The 16,608-nt window shown below is 43.6% G+C and overlaps 1 protein-coding gene across 1 annotated transcript in view; it reads right to left on the reverse strand.

The window, feature by feature from the left end:
* LOC113012858 (plexin-A1-like) overlaps positions 1-15,325 on the reverse strand; it is a 327,308-nt gene extending 311,983 nt beyond the window's left edge. The window contains exon 1 of the mRNA XM_026153254.1: positions 15,129-15,325. The gene's annotated coding sequence lies outside the window, so the exon portion shown is untranslated. The remainder of the gene's footprint in view (positions 1-15,128) is intronic.
* Between the last annotated feature and the right edge of the window lie 1,283 nt (positions 15,326-16,608).

A 16,608-nucleotide genomic window follows, 5' to 3' on the forward strand; every position in this document is an offset into this window, starting at 1 on the left:
AACACCACTCGGCATTTAATCATTAATCAACCATTCGCAGCCAATGGCTGTCCTTCCCTGAGCCTGACTCTGCTGGAGGTTTCTTCCTATTAAAAGGGAGTTTTTCCTCCCCACTGTTGCCAATTGCTTGCCCATAGAGTGTCATCTCAGTATTATTGTAGAGTCTTTACCTCACAATATAAAGTGCCTCAAGGCAACTATTGTTGTGATTTGTTAGTATGTCTTAATTGCAGAACATCTGCACTGTTCTGCAAATAACACTGCAGAACAGTGCAGATGTTACTCGAGAACTTAAAGAATAGCGAGACTGCATACATGTTAATGTTTAGAAGGCATCAAATCAATGTCAACTGCTTTAGAGTGTCAGACGCTTGTATGTAATCAGTTTTGGACCAACTAGTCATCTTTAAGGGGAATCTGAATGTCTGCTCCAAATTTTATAGCAAAACCGCAAGTGACAACCTCACAGTGTTGCTAGAGGAAAACTTAGAGATCACTCAAGTTTTTATGAAAATTTATGCAGCAAGAATGAATGCCATTTGGTCCATTCATTTCTGTTTTTTTGCCCAGTGTGGATAAGTAATAGACAGGCAGGCTGACATAACCATCTCCAGAGCTGTGATGCTGGTGTGGCTACAAAAGTCAAGGCTACTCACACAAGACCAAAGGCCAAGACTACATGAAAGCAAGTCTCAGAAAGTTTGACAAGCATGTAGAGACAAGGCTGTAGGATTTGCAAAAAAAAAAATGTTTTAAAAGTGAAATCCAAACAAGACGTGTACGAGTCTGATGTGACTTTAGATTCCTATCTACCAGCAACCCCAAAATGAGCCTATAACACAATATAGCGCCTTGATTTCAAAACACTTGGCTCTCTGATGTGATGAACAATGAGTTTGGGCTTTTTGATACCAATATATCTTCACACAGTATAATTCGATTGTAGCTGGCGGTAAGAGCAACTCTGATCTGCATAAACGGAAAAGTGGACAAAAGCACCTGCGGCTGTGTGATGAGAAACATGAAAAGGCTTGAAATAATAGCTAATACTTAAGAATTCTCTGGGCTTTTAGAAGGCAATGTGAGCCTCCTGAATGAAAAGAAAGACAGCGCCACGCAGACAGAGGATAAAGAGACAGAGGGGGTGAGAATAACACACGAAATAAGAGCGCACAATACTTCAGCTGTGGAGAAAGGAGAGAGGAATAGAGATAGGCACAAAAACAGAAAATAACAGACAACCCCATTAGGCAGAGGTTATTGAGTAAATTCATCTCGCTAGACAAAAGCTTCTCCTGTGGTTGTGTCACTGCTGCTTCCACCGAACTCAACACTTTCTCTCCAATTTCCGTCCATTTGCACCCCCCTGCATCTGTTAAAAGCTAAATTGCCCGTCTGCACCACCTTAAAATGGTTTCCCATGCATCACCACCCTATAAAAGCAGCATACTCAATGGCCGCGGAGACGCCAGTTTCAAACAAGAAAATTCAAGGTGCCTTAAATGGATTTCAAGATGTTTTTTGACCCACGCAGTATCACCTCCTATTTTTTTGTTTGTGGTTGAGAGGAGGCATTTACTATCAATACTGCACTGTTTCTGTGTCTTATAAACCATATCCGTCTTTGCGACAGAATTCCGGGTGATTTCTAGCTGCCAGGATTGCTTTTAAGGCAAATGGAAGAAAGAAAGCCGAGTTGGATTGGCAGAACCCAAAGAGGCTTAAACCGAGAGGGGAAAGTTCACTTCTCAAACCAAGGAAGAAGTTAATCTATCACAACAAAAGCCAAGGTGGTTACATTTTGGCGTGTTTAATGTACTTCTCCTTCCTCTCTGAGTTCAGCCCAGATAAATGCCCACTCGAGTTGACGGGCCCAGTAGTAAACCTGAGATCAATTGAATTTCATTGCACCACTTGGGCTCAGAGTCAATTAAACATTTCAAATTCAAAAGCAGTCAAACAACAAGATATATATGAGCCTATAGATGATACATAAAAGAAACAAGGACGTTTGCTGGGATGGCCTTGAGGAAAAATGCTGAACCTGGAAGTTACACTTTTCTCAAGATGAGAGACAGATGACGGCGCGCATTGCAAATGGTTCTCTGATCCTGTTTCTCATCACACACACACTCACACGACATTACAGCCACCCCTCCCTCACGCATTCAGGTTTCTGTTTGACCGAGCACTCAACAAAATGAGATGTGTGTGTCTGAGCGTGCACAAACAGCCATGTGTGTGATGATTCGGGGAGTGTCATTGCACTCGCTGACTCAGCATTTCTGCTGTCATTCCTGTCATTTCCTCACAGCAAAGCCAAGGGGGAGCTGCCAGGATCCCTCTCAATGACTATGTCTGTTTACCTTATGTTCTCCTCCAGCTGCTAAATTGGTTTTGTTGGCTGCGTAATAAACACTCAAACACTCTTTTTCAGTCTTTATTTATTCTTTTCTTTCTTCGTGACTTGTGATAAAAATGATGTTACCGTACACTGTTTTTGGAACCGTTTAGGATACAAATACAACTTAACACTTCAAATCATCTGGCAAAATCAATGCCATAAATTGCCAGGAAAAAGTGGCTGTCTGAAAATATTCCTCAAACTGTAGCTGCATCAGCGAGTAGTCACAATAACCGTGTTTTTCACACATAGACTATACTTGGACAGGCTGCCCAGGTATGTTGACAGTCTTCCAAGCGTATTTTGTTGTATTTTTTCAACTGTCTGACACAGCAACACAAATGAGTTACCGCTGGGCAATATCCTCCCTCTTATTTTGAAAGCTCGCTACAGTCCTTACCGTCAAGTGTTTCCCTATAGGAGTTCCTCGATCTACAATCTGACAGACCCCAATCCCTCCATCTTAAACAGCAGCTGGCGATGTTTGTCCCTCTTCTGCTTGGTTATTCACTGAGAGCTGTAAAGGCACTCCAGCTACAACCTGCAGCAGGTAGAGTGCCTGCTGCCAGTAGAGTGAGCTCACAAAGACAGGCTACAGAGCAGAAAAGGGACAACTGATGCAACCAAATCCAACTCCAATATGGTGGAGTTGAAGTCTGCTCATGGAATGAGGAAGTTACTGGAGAGGCCGGGCGATTATCCCTCCATCAGATTTAGTCACAAATTAGGTCTATATATGGAATTATTTTTGTTTGCTCTTCCATCTTCAAATACAGTGTAGTTGTGTGGGAAAAACTAATTAAGACTCATGCCACTACCCCACTTTTTTATGTGAACGTCATTATTTCTTCATGCTTGACAGGTTGTTTGAGGCTCGTCCAAATCAAATGCCACAAAAAGACCAACTCAGATGAAATATTACTGACTTCTAAACACCTCTGTACATTCACAGCTTCACTTCCTCATCAAATCCCATGTAGCACTACATCCAGCTGTAGGCTCGGACAAACGTACCATCACTCCCTGATTAGCTCGCATTCTTGTAGGAAGCGATCTTGTCCGAACGAGGCTTTTGAGAGTTGCTGCTGAACATATTCCGCACCCATTATACAGGGAGTGCAGAATTATTAGGCAAGTTGTATTTTTGAGGAATAATTTTATTATTGAACAACAACCATGTTCTCAATGAACCCAAAAAACTCATTAATATCAAAGCTGAATGTTTTTGGAAGTAGATTTTAGTTTGTTTTTAGTTTTAGCTATTTTAGGGGGATATCTGTGTGTGCAGGTGACTATTACTGTGCATAATTATTAGTCAACTTAACAAAAAACAAATATATACCCATTTCAATTATTTATTTTTACCAGTGAAACCAATATAACATCTCCACATTCACAAATATACATTTCTGACATTCAAAAACAAAACAAAAACAAATCAACGACCAATATAGCCACCTTTCTTTGCAAGGACACTCAAAAGCCTGCCATCCATGGATTCTGTCAGTGTTTTGATCTGTTCACCATCAACGTTGCGTGCAGCAGCAACCACAGCCTCCCAGACACTGTTCAGAGAGGTGTACTGTTTTCCCTCCTTGTAAATCTCACATTTGATGATGGACCACAGGTTCTCAATGGGGTTCAGATCAGGTGAACAAGGAGACCATGTCATTAGTTTTTCTTCTTTTATACCCTTTCTTGCCAGCCACGCTGTGGAGTACTTGGACGCGTGTGATGGAGCATTGTCCTGCATGAAAATCATGTTTTTCTTGAAGGATGCAGACTTCTTCCTGTACCACTGCTTGAAGAAGGTGTCTTCCAGAAACTGGCAGTAGGACTGGGAGTTGAGCTTGACTCCATCCTCAACCCGAAAAGGCCCCACAAGCTCATCTTTGATGATACCAGCCCAAACCAGTACTCCACCTCCACATTGCTGGCGTCTGAGTCGGACTGGAGCTCTCTGCCCTTTACCAATCCAGCCACGGGCCCATCCATCTGGCCCATCAAGACTCACTCTCATTTCATCAGTCCATAAAACCTTAGAAAAACCAGTCTTGAGATATTTCTTGGCCCAGTCTTGACGTTTCAGCTTGTGTGTCTTGTTCAGTGGTGGTCGTCTTTCAGCCTTTCTTACCTTGGCCATGTCTCTGAGTATTGCACACCTTGTGCTTTTGGGCACTCCAGTGATGTTGCAGCTCTGAAATATGGCCAAACTGGTGGCAAGTGGCATCTTGGCTAGAGATGGCACGATACCACTTTTTTATGTCCGATACCGATACCGATATCATAAATTTGGATATCTGCCGATACCGATATGAATCCGATATAGTGTTTTTTAATCAACAAAACTGTTTTTTAAATATCTTGCTGCATTTTGTATAAGTTCATACTCAAGTTTAAAACAACAACTACACTAAAGCTATTCTGTTATACCTGTATGCAAAAAAAATGTTTCATAGTTCAGCAATACTGATCAATCTAATAAACTTAGACCTACACCATCCTCCCTATTCTGGTATTTTAAAGAGTACTTAGCGTAAATATTAAGCAACCTAACTAATAGGGTTCCAACTCCCAGCAACAACAAAAATAAATAAATAAAAAATAGGGAACCACCCCTCACGCGCCACCTCATGATGCTTAATCGACGTAATCAACCTTAATTTGATGCAGTGTGAAAAAAATGCACAGAAATCAATTATTTTTCAAGAAATATTAAATAGATTCAACATCTTTCTTCAACAGAATTGCAGACTGCACAGATGGTACCTTCCCAAAGGAAAAAGTACTATAGCTTACTAGGGTATATATATTAGACTTAATAGTTACTATATACAGTAATTGACTTCTATTCATTTTGCATCAAATTAAAACTTTGGGTGTCAGATAATTATTTATTAAAAGCTTGACATTTTAAATGAGAATAAGAAAGAAAAGTATGTCTTTGTGCCCCCTTTTCCCTGTTCATGCCCTACCGGCCCCCCTGGCTAAACTTTGCTAGATCCGCCCCTGCACAGTTACCAGCGTCAGCTACGTAGAAAAAGATCCTCGAGTAGAAAGTAATATTAAATACATTCTAACAACAGCTGATCAAGCTTAAACGTGCTTCTGTTGTTCAGCCGCTGGTTTCCTCTTTCTGGTGCAAAGTGGGCCAAAAGCAAACTAGAGACACGGACTCACGACAGAAAAGCTGATCAGCTGATCGTTAAGCAGTTTCATGATTGAAGTAGCAGCAAGAAGAGGCAGTCGCTCCATATATCGTTTGTTAAGCTTAACGCAGGAATGCTTTACAAACATTCAGAGATGGACTTACACACTTGCTTTACTTCTCTCGGGGATAACTTTGTCGGAGATGAAATGCCGGGTTGCTAGCGAAGCTCCAAATGTTATCCAGAGCACCGACAGGTCCCGCATGCCACAGCCGCTCTATCACGTGATGCATACTGCTCCAACGTGCTAACGTTCTGAGGTGAGTTACGGCGTATTGCAAGTTTTGTGAGGTGCTTTCGTGATATTTAATGGATCGGATTACATTTTTTATTTTTCTCCGATATCCGATCCAGTAATTTAGGTCAGTATCGGACCGATACCGATACGTAATATCGGATCGGTCCATCTCTAATCTTGGCAGCTGCACGCTTGACTTTTCTCAGTTCATGGGCAGTTATTTTGCGCCTTGGTTTTTCCACACGCTTCTTGCGACCCTGTTGACTATTTTGAATGAAACGCTTGATTGTTCGACGATCACGCTTCAGAAGCTTTGCAATCTGGAGACTGCTGCATCCCTCTGCAAGATATCTCACTATTTTTGACTTTTCTGAGCCTGTCAAGTCCTTCTTTTGACCCATTTTGCCAAAGGAAAGAAGTTGCCTAATAATTATGCACACCTGATATAGGGTGTTGATGTCATTAGACCACACCCCTTCTCATTACAGAGATGCACATCACCTAATATGCTTAATTGGTAGTAGGCTTTCGAGCCTATACAGCTTGGAGTAAGACAACATGCATGAAGAGGATGATGTGGACAAAATACTCATTTGCCTAATAATTCTGCACTCCCTGTAGTCTGTTTGTTGGTTAAGTAGAGAAATTTCTAAATGTTGTGTTCTAACTTAAAATCTTCTGAAGCTGCACTCGAGTAAAGAAGCATGAGGCCATCACAAGAAAGTGATCAGCAGACGGATACTGACTTACGACAATAAGTCTTGTGATCCAAATCGCCAGAGACGGAAAAACGTGATTTCTCAAATGAGTCACCCATGTCACTCTGGACCTGTTCCAACCTTTGGGCTGCATGCTCCCAATCCTGGAAGAGTGTAACTCCGTATGATGTCACACTTGAATCTTAAAAGCTTAGATACAGATGGAAGCCTAATATCATTTCCATATACATGTTTATTTACTCTGGAAGAAGCCGTAAAACTTTGTGAAAGGAGTCCAATATGAGTTGATCAGTCAGTGAAACTCACTTCTGTCCAGTAACAGTGATACTTGAGTGAGTTATTGTATCCTGAACTGTTCTGTTGGTAAGCGCTGCTGTTAGCCTCTGTTAGCTAGCGTTAATGAAACTTTCTTTGAAATGTGGAGTGGCTCTAACGTCGTTGAACTCAGACACTTAGCGAATAAACTCTCACAAAATGTGAGAATTTTATCAAACTGTTCGTCACAGGGAAAGTATTACTTTTTAACTCAAAGCTAACATTAGCTAGCATAATGTTAGCTTCTAACCAGCTTCGTTGCTTAGAGGGCTTCATGTCTAATCTGCTGACATTAAGTAATTGCAACAATATGGATAATAAATAACATGCTTGGGGAAATGTTTGTGTGTTAAAGCCTTGAGTGGATGTATTCATTTGTTTTGGAGGTGAAACTACACACTAGCCTGTGTATATTTATGAGTTCAATATACTTTTTTACTTCAATTCAATTTAGTTGACGTTATATAACGCCAACTGACAACATATATGATATTTGAAGACCCTACAATATTACAGAAAAACCCTCAACAACTTTCTTCTAATATATAAACTCAAAAAAAGACGGACTGTACCATTCAGTTTTATTTGGGCAATAAAATTCCTGATCATGAACAAAAATTGATTAAACCTTGAATCTTGAAATCAAATGAAATTTCATATCAGACACAAAATAAGGTGTTGCACTTGATAGATTGCGGTCCATAAGCCTGAAGGCCTTCTAACCCACTGCCACTAGAGGCTGTTTAGCTTGGAACAGCACTTAAATGTGGCAGACCCTTCACAGTTAAAGTGCAAAGGGGCCACACTGGAATTGGCCCCTCGTTGCTGTGTCTTCTCTCAGCTCTTTCTTTGTGACGTTTCCCTTCTCTCCTGATGCCTTTGAATTCCTAATCACTTCAAGGAAAACCTGAATTAGGGCTGCATGATTTCAACCTCAGTGACTTTCTATCCATCCCCTCCTCCTCCTTCTTCTTAGAGTCTCAGAATTTGAGACACGCTGTCAGGAATGCAGTCACTCTGTCTTTGCCTCACTGCCCTCCGGTTTCTTATTCAATTTTTTTCTCACTTTCTTTAAAACTCATCTGCGTTTTTTTTTCTCCAAGACTCTACTCTGCTGATGCTCTGTTGTTCCCCCCTCTGCAATTACTCTTCTTCTTTCCCTGATATATATATATATATATATATATATATATATATATATATATATATATATATATATATATATATATATATATATATATATATATATACATGGAATGTCGTTCGGACTGGAGAAGTGTAGTCGGATGGTAACAAAGAGAGGGAAGGTAGTCAGAACTGAGGGGATTGAACTACCAGAAGGCAACATTGCAGACATAGAGGACAGTTACAAGTACCTGGGGATCCCGCAGGCAAATGGGAACCATGAAGAGGCCGCTAGAAAGGCTGCAACCACCAAGTACCTGCAGAGGGTCAGGCAAGTCCTGAGGAGTCAGCTGAATGGTAAGAACAAGATCCGGGCCATCAACACATACGCCCTGCCCGTGATCAGGTACCCTGCTGGGGTAATAGGCTGGCCAAAGGAGGAGATAGAAGCCACTGACATAAAGACAAGAAAGCTCCTGACCATGCATGGAGGGTTTCACCCCAAGTCCAGCACCCTGAGGCTGTACGCTAAGCGGAAGGAAGGGGGCCGGGGACTGGTGAGTGTCAGCACCACAGTCCAGGATGAGACAAGGAACATCCAAGAATACATTGGGAAGATGGCCCCAACTGACCGAGTGCTCAGTGAATACCTCAGGCAGCAGAAACCCAAGAAAGAGGAGGGAGACGAGGAACCATCATGGAAGGACAGGCCCCTGCACGGTATGTACCACCGGCAGATAGAGGAGGTGGCTGATATCCAGAAATCCTACCAGTGGCTGGACAAAGCTGGACTGAAAGACAGCACAGAGGCACTAATCATGGCAGCACAAGAACAAGCTCTGAGTACAAGATCCATAGAGGCTGGGGTCTATCACACCAGGCAAGACCCCAGGTGCAGGCTGTGTAAAGATGCCCCAGAGACAATCCAGCACATAACAGCAGGGTGCAAGATGCTAGCAGGCAAGGCATACATGGAACGCCATAACCAAGTGGCCGGCATAGTGTACAGGAACATCTGTGCCGAGTATAACCTAGAAGTCCCGAGGTCAAAATGGGAGATGCCCCCAAGGGTGGTGGAGAATGACCGAGCTAAGATCCTGTGGGACTTCCAGATACAGACGGACAAAATGGTGGTGGCTAACCAACCGGACATAGTGGTGGTAGACAAACAGAAGAAGACGGCCGTAGTGATCGATGTAGCGGTTCCGAATGACAGCAATATCAGGAAGAAGGAACACGAGAAGCTGGAGAAATACCAAGGGCTCAGAGAAGAGCTCGAGAGGATGTGGAGGGTGAAGGTAACGGTGGTCCCCGTGGTAATCGGAGCACTAGGTGCGGTGACTCCCAAGCTAGGCGAGTGGCTCCAGCAGATCCCGGGAATAACATCGGAGATCTCTGTCCAGAAGAGCGCAGTCCTGGGAACAGCTAAGATACTGCGCAGGACCCTCAAGCTCCCAGGCCTCTGGTAGAGGACCCGAGCTTGAAGGATAAACCGCCCGCAGGGGCGTGCTGGGTGTTTTTTTTTTTTTATATATATATATATATATATACATATATATACGCACACACACACACACGTGTGTGTGTGTGTGTGTGTGTGTGTGTGTGTGTGTGTGTATATATATATTTTTTTTTTTTAAGGGGGGCAGAAGAGAGTGTGCCACCAGCTATGATTCAGTGTGTTTTGAGAGTTCGCTCCATTAGATTACATACCGAGTTGAAAAGCTGCCAGACATACTTGTTCATCTTCAGACAGCATGATATATGAAGGAACAAAAACAACTTGCCTAATTTGAAAGATTCTTCGGGGCCTTGTGGCTACTTCCTCATTTCCCGGTGCTCTGCTTGAAACCCACTTTATTGTTTTCAATTTCCTCTCTGCAACTGTGAAGTGCTTTACCTGAAAATTGTCTGAAAGCAAGACAGAGAGAAGTGTAACACCCGCCGTTACCTTTGCATCCGACCTCCTCACCTCAACAACATTCTAATTTCTCCGGCCTCTTATACCCGCTTACTCCCCCCTCCCCACACCCCTTCACCGAGCACTAGCCGAGCACACTGTAAATTACCGTTTTCACCTATCCGCTCACCTCTGCACACATCAGCGAGCCCCCCTAAAGCCCATCCTTGTGAGCTTTTTTTTCTCTCCTTTTTCAACAAACACTTTCATGGTGCCACTATAGCAACTTAAAAAACGAAATCGGTCCCTGCCCGCTGTTACTGATTCTCTCTGATGTCACCTACGTTCTCTTCTCTCTCCAAAGGACGCGATAAAGCTCAAGAGCAAAATTTTAACTGCTTCATAAACACCGAGCAAGAGCTCCATGTAGAGAAAGGTGTTGTATCTGTTTTTTGGATATTTATTTTATGTCACGCTGTGTGGATTGTGAGTTTCGACTTTCATATAGTACAGTTTCCTCCCACTCTGGCAAAGAAAAGGAGTACTTTATCACTAAAGCTCACCTATTGCTGGCGGGGGGGGGGGGGGGGTTGATTTCAGATGAATAAGACAAACCTATCACTCGGAAACCCCTTCCATCTAGTCTCTCTCTTCTTTTTTTAATCACAGTGGAACCTTTTATAGCGCATCAAGTCCTCATACTGATGTCTGTTAAAATTAAATATTCAAGGTGCAATGCCCAAAAAGTCACAGATTTGTAGCCGCCTTATCCTTCCTTCTGTCATCCTTTTTTTCCTCTGCTCCTTTTTATCATTTCCCTGCTGTACCTTCCTCCCACACGTCCCCATAGCCCAGGGAAAGTCTAACCAGGATTACAGATAACAGAAGACAGATCTGCATCTGAAAGCCATGTACGGAAAAAGCAAGAATGAAGCACTCCAACTTTGACCTTGGCCCAGCACTAAATATATACAAGGAGAGAAAGGAGGGTTAAGGGAGGATATTCAAGTGTGCATGTGTGTGTATTTCCCAGACACACTTTTCCGAGTATGGGAAACATGGGGATATGCTGATTGGATTGATGCTGCATAAGAACAGGAAGTTCAGGGATTTTGTTTGGCTGCACATGGAGATAGGGGTCGTGCACACGCTCACAAAGACACACACACACACACACAGAGAGAGAGAGAGAGAGAGATTATTTTGCTGCCTCAACTGTTCAGACAGCACGGAACATAAGGCAGAAATTGGCCATTTGGGACAACAAATACAAGCTGCGTGGTCTGGAGCAGCAGCAGCACAAGAAATTGGGATGCTGAAATTCTTTTAATTGCTGACAAAACAGCGGCAGAATTATCCTCGCGCTCACCCGGATAGGAAATACCCCCCCCCCCCCGGTCCACCCGCCCACCCACTTGCCGCTCGTCTCGCTTGAAAATTCCAAACGCCGATGCTAACGATAATCAAAAAGCTCCTTTGCAAGTCTTATTTTCAACTGGGGAAGCGAGCGCTTCCAATTACGCAGCGTGCGAAAATGGCTCCCACCTCCGTCTCGCGGTTACCTGTCGCATCTGCACGGCGTCGGAGCGTCTCTTCCCCCTTACAAGAGGAACTACTTCAATCTGCCTGCCCCGTTTGATCTGCCATGGCCTTTCAGCGCAGAGGCTGCATCAAAAAGATGCGGGGAACTTAAAAGCCCCATCGCTTCTCTCCATCTCTCTCTCTTTTGCTCCAATCGTTTCTTCTTGCATCCTTCCCAGGTCTGATTTTTTTGTTGTTGTTGTTCAGCCTAAAATTGGGTGCTGTAAACACTTTGTCAGTGGCTGATCGTTAAAAAAAGGAAAAATACATTCTTAAATTCTTACTAAATGCTTCATATTAATGAGCACTAATCATAAAGCTGTGGCTAAACATAAACGATGAAAGCTCCTTTTTTAATGTTCCTCTCATTCTTAGATCATTCAATCCTCTTTCTTTGAAACAGTGACTGACAGATGGGCAACCACGACCCGTTCTTCGCACAGCCACGCTGCTCTGATCTGATCGAGAGGTTTTCAGTGGAACCACTGAACTCCACCACTCTGAAGGTGTCCTACACTTGGTTATCTGGGCTCACATATAACAAAACAGTAAAGTTATTATTTTAAATCAAATCAAATCACTTTTGATTTGATTTGATTTTAAAAACAGATCTCCTTATTGGAACGACTGACAGCTAAGTATAGGCAGCAAGCGGAGGGAAAATCCCATCGTCGGCTGACTGCTTTTGGTTGTAATCAAGTATGTGACCTGGTGGGAATGTTGCTCTGATAAACCGTATTTGGCGCTCTAGTCTGTCACTGAGTTATCCGAGCCACATGCATAAGCTAAACTAGGGAGACAAACTGCCTTTCAAGCAGTGGAAGGAAAAAAATGTGTTGTTTGTTGCATTCAGACTGGTATTCTGACACACAATATCACTTTTCTTGGCAGTCTAGTCATCAGCAGCTCAACAGGAGAGAGCGCGCAGCTCTAACACCGCTGGGTCGGCAATTCGGCTCCCACCGGAGCTGCACATACAGTATTTAAATGGAGATCTCTAAAGGCGACAGGAATAAAATAAAAAACAAACCGTCGGCTAAATGTCATTTTCATTGCATCATACGGACACGTTACCATAGCCCACCCTTCCTGTGAGTGTTTCTCACACCGACTGAGTTCAGACTGCTTTATCAGTCTGCTTTATTGCAGCTCTGCTCGCCCCCCTCTCCTCCTGGCCTTATTTGTTAAAAGCACTCGAGGTACGGACCGCAGGGTGCACTGTCGATTGTCTGCGGCTCTCATCTCAGCCAGGATCTGAGGGTTGAGAGTAAAGACAGGGCTCCAGCAGCCCTTCTGCCACACCACCACTACCTGACCCTCCTACACACACAGATTCCCTGCGGTGGCTGCTGCTTTCACCCAAACAAAACCATCTCCGAACTACAGGCAGGCGTCTAAGATGCTTATAGTGATTCAATGTCAAGGAAGCGCCAAAAAAAGCAGAGGCTTACATAATTAAGTCGCATCCACCAACCCAAAATGAGGCTGCTCATCGAAATACCCCTTATTAAAAAGTACTATGCGGTAATTACTTAATTACTTTGATTAATTTCAGTTAATTAACCTCAAAGGGATACTGCAATTTCAAAAATGAGTCCAAAGCTTTAGTATATTACAGTTTTAGGGTTAAATAAAAGAGGTTAAAATGCCAGAAAAGTACCTGCTTACAGGCACGTGTGACACAACACCCACAAAGAAAGTGTTAATTAAATGTCGCCCTAACTTTTGACAAGTTTTTTTTTTAATCCAACAGAGTATGGAGTTGTTTTTAAAAAGCCACATGAGAAATCCTAGAAGTCCAATTCGATGCGACTACAACACTGCTTACCCACAGAACGTCTATTGTAGGTAGAACAGGATGCATAATGAGCAGGGGGAGAGAATATCATACCCTCTATGAACAATTTAATAATAAAAGACTCCAAGAATAAACTAGGTAATTAGGTTGCAAGCACCTCAAAGCACATCCAGCACCGCTGTCGCCGGAGTCTGATTGTGACTCATTTTGGCCTAAAAAACTTTGAAAAAAAAAAAGCACAAGAACAACAAAAACCCCACTGCGTTTCTCTGGGTGCAACCAGGAACTAATATTTTCCCCAGTCACTTAGTCACATTGGATGTCACGCCTCGGCCCCGGAGTGGAAGTGATGCTCAGGGTTTCCTGCTTTATCGACGGGTCCCAGCACAGGCGCAACATGACACACAGACACACACTTAAGAAAGGGGGTCTCTCTCTCTTTCTATTTCCCTTCATCTCTTTGCATCTCTCCACATAGCACCCACATCATCACACACAAACACACACTCATGCTCACAAGTTTACCCTTGAGAGAGAAAAGTAGAGAGAGAGGGAGGGAGATGAGGATGGAATATGCAGAGAAGGCTCACATCTCTTTCTCTCTCACACACACACACACACACACGCACACACACACACTAAAGAGATATATCCCCCCCCCCCCCCCCCCCTCCGTTTTCTGTGTGCTTGGCAGGCAAACTGGTGGCTTGATGCCCGTAAGTCTCTCAAAATCAGCCTGTCTGCCTCACCTACGCATTTCAAGTCAAAAATTCATAAGGTGACACAAAACTGTCAGAGCACGTTTGACGTGCCTCCAAAAATGATGACGCTATGGGCGTGCGTGTGTGCCCGCCTGGATATATATTTTTATATGTGGGAGGGTATGGGACAAACACACAGGAACACAAAATCTGCAAATCCACTCATATCTCACAAACACACACACAGCCGTGGAAGCAAACAACACCCACGAGCTCTCGGATTCATAGGTCAAACATTTACATTTTGCGTCTAGGCGCATACACAACAACCAAACATATGAGACCTTGCATGCATGCAAGCGTGCACGCGCACTCTCCGCGTGTTTCCAAGTTGATTTCGTGTCTTGAGCGACATCACAAGTTTTCAGCAAACAATCGTCATGATAGATCACAACAGGCCACAAAATAAAAAAAATATCTTTAAAAAGTCCGATATAATTTTCTGGTGAGCCGGTTGTGCTCAGCAGATGTTTCGGTGACTGATCGCTCTTCTAAACGGCACCACTATTACATTGCGACAGCGTTCCTGTCAGACTCCTGCCGTCCTCACTACGCACCACAGCAACATTAAAAGCTGTGACATGCTGGACATAAAACACCGCCGCGCATCTTTGCACTATAACTGCCTCATTCATGCTGCCACTTTGCATCCAAGAAAGAAAAAAAAAATCCGCAGCAGCTCCTCGCCAGTGAAGTAATGCAATCTTTCACCTTCAACAAATTGAGCAATTCCTCCAAAAGCAGGAAAAAGAAAAGACCTTCAGATAGTCCATGTGCAACCTCAGCGTGCGTTTGGCTGCTTCCCCTCCAAAGCGCAAAAATGACAGAAACACAAACCCCGATCACCCCCCGCAGCACTGAGTGGTCCATGTGTGCTCTGGTTAGAGTGTAAGTTGGGAGAGAGGCATCGGCAAGAGGGGTACGAAGGGCGACAAGGAGAGGAAGGGTCGGAGAGGGAGAAGAAATGTCACCAACATTTCGGATGTAGGAGAAGACAAAAAAGAGAGAGAGAGGGAGAAAAGGTTCCGAGACGAGTTGAGAGATGACAATCAACCACGAAAAGTTTGGCTGTACTTACTGATCAAACCGTCCTCTGCATTCGTGCTGCATGGCATTTCTTTTTCTTTCTTTTTAAAAAAAAATGTAAATATAGATTTAGGATGTTGCAGCAGAAGATGTTTCCATTCCCGCCGGGACTGGTCACACAGCAACAGCAGCAGCAGCTGCAGCAACGGTTCCAAAAGCTCAGCTCTGCAGTTCCGTGCGCACACGAGAGCAGCGCTCAACATGAATGACAGGAGAGCTGCAGTCAGACTCCGGCATCCCAAAGAGGAGAGAGAGAGACCGAGAGAGGGAGAGGGAGGGAGAGAGTCAGTGACAGGAGTGCGTCACCTGGCGGCGCAAATGCGTTACAGCGGGTGTCCAGGCGCACTACTCCATGGTGTGTGTAGGTGGCAGCATTGGACCCTTGTGTTCTTAATCTCATTTTGCACTGGCTGAACAGCAGTAATCAAAGGATATACTTTTTTAAAAATATATTTTTTTTTTTTGAGGGACCCTCACGCACACTTTGATTGATTGCTCTGCTCATCTTGGCCTCATGCAGAGCAGCACTGCTCTGTTTTTATATCTCACTGCCCCATGTGATGTATACATGCGTGTGCACCCTTGTGTGGGAGATTTGGTATGTATTCATGAGTGCATGCGCTGTAGTCGAGCGCTCATGAATGCATATCGGAAGCTCGGCGTGCTGGGCGCTCGTGCGTGTGCGCGCGTGCACACTTGCTTCTGTCTAATCGATGCCGTTCAATGCTGAAGGTCAGCTCCCCTGAAACTTGACAAATCATCTCTATCGGCAGTGTCGGCCTTGTATGTTACTTCAAAGACCCCTGGCTGCTGTGGCTGATTTAAAGCAGATCTTCAAACAGCAATATAAATATAATATAATAATATAATAATATTTTTTCTCCTTTTCAAATCACAAATTGCCTGAATACTTTAATACTCAAATTAAATAGTAATACAAAACAAACAATATAAAACTAATTGGCTACCTGAAGGTGAGTCTCCACAGACACAGCTTTAATTATGCGCGTCGTTGTTTGTAATATCTCAGACGATGATCATCAGGCTTTCGCAAATGATACATATGGGACACCATCATTATCCCCACCCCTCCACCACCACCGATTAAGCTCTCTCAAATGATGACAGTTGTTGCCAGGTGACCATTTGCATGGAAAGACATGTATTTCTTTTCTAACTGACAGTCACAAATCAAAGTCTTTGGGTTGTCTTCTCATGACTTGCGCTGCAGCCCTGAGAGATTTGGAGTCAGGAAGTTAATTTGCACCATAAAGGAGAAAGCATAGTTTGGAGCTCTGTGCTCCAAACATCATTTTTGTTTTATCTGCAAGAGTTTTTTGCAGCATTTCTTCACCCCGGGCCCCCCTGCTCTGACCTTTGCGGTCCCCTTGTGCATATTAAATGGGATATTCCTGCCCATATTAGTGATGACTGGGGAGTTTTACAGGACGATGGATATCGGGTTCCCTCTC

Source organism: Astatotilapia calliptera, chromosome 20 (assembly GCF_900246225.1).
Source record: "Astatotilapia calliptera chromosome 20, fAstCal1.2, whole genome shotgun sequence".
NCBI classification, from domain to species: Eukaryota; Metazoa; Chordata; class Actinopteri; order Cichliformes; family Cichlidae; genus Astatotilapia; species Astatotilapia calliptera.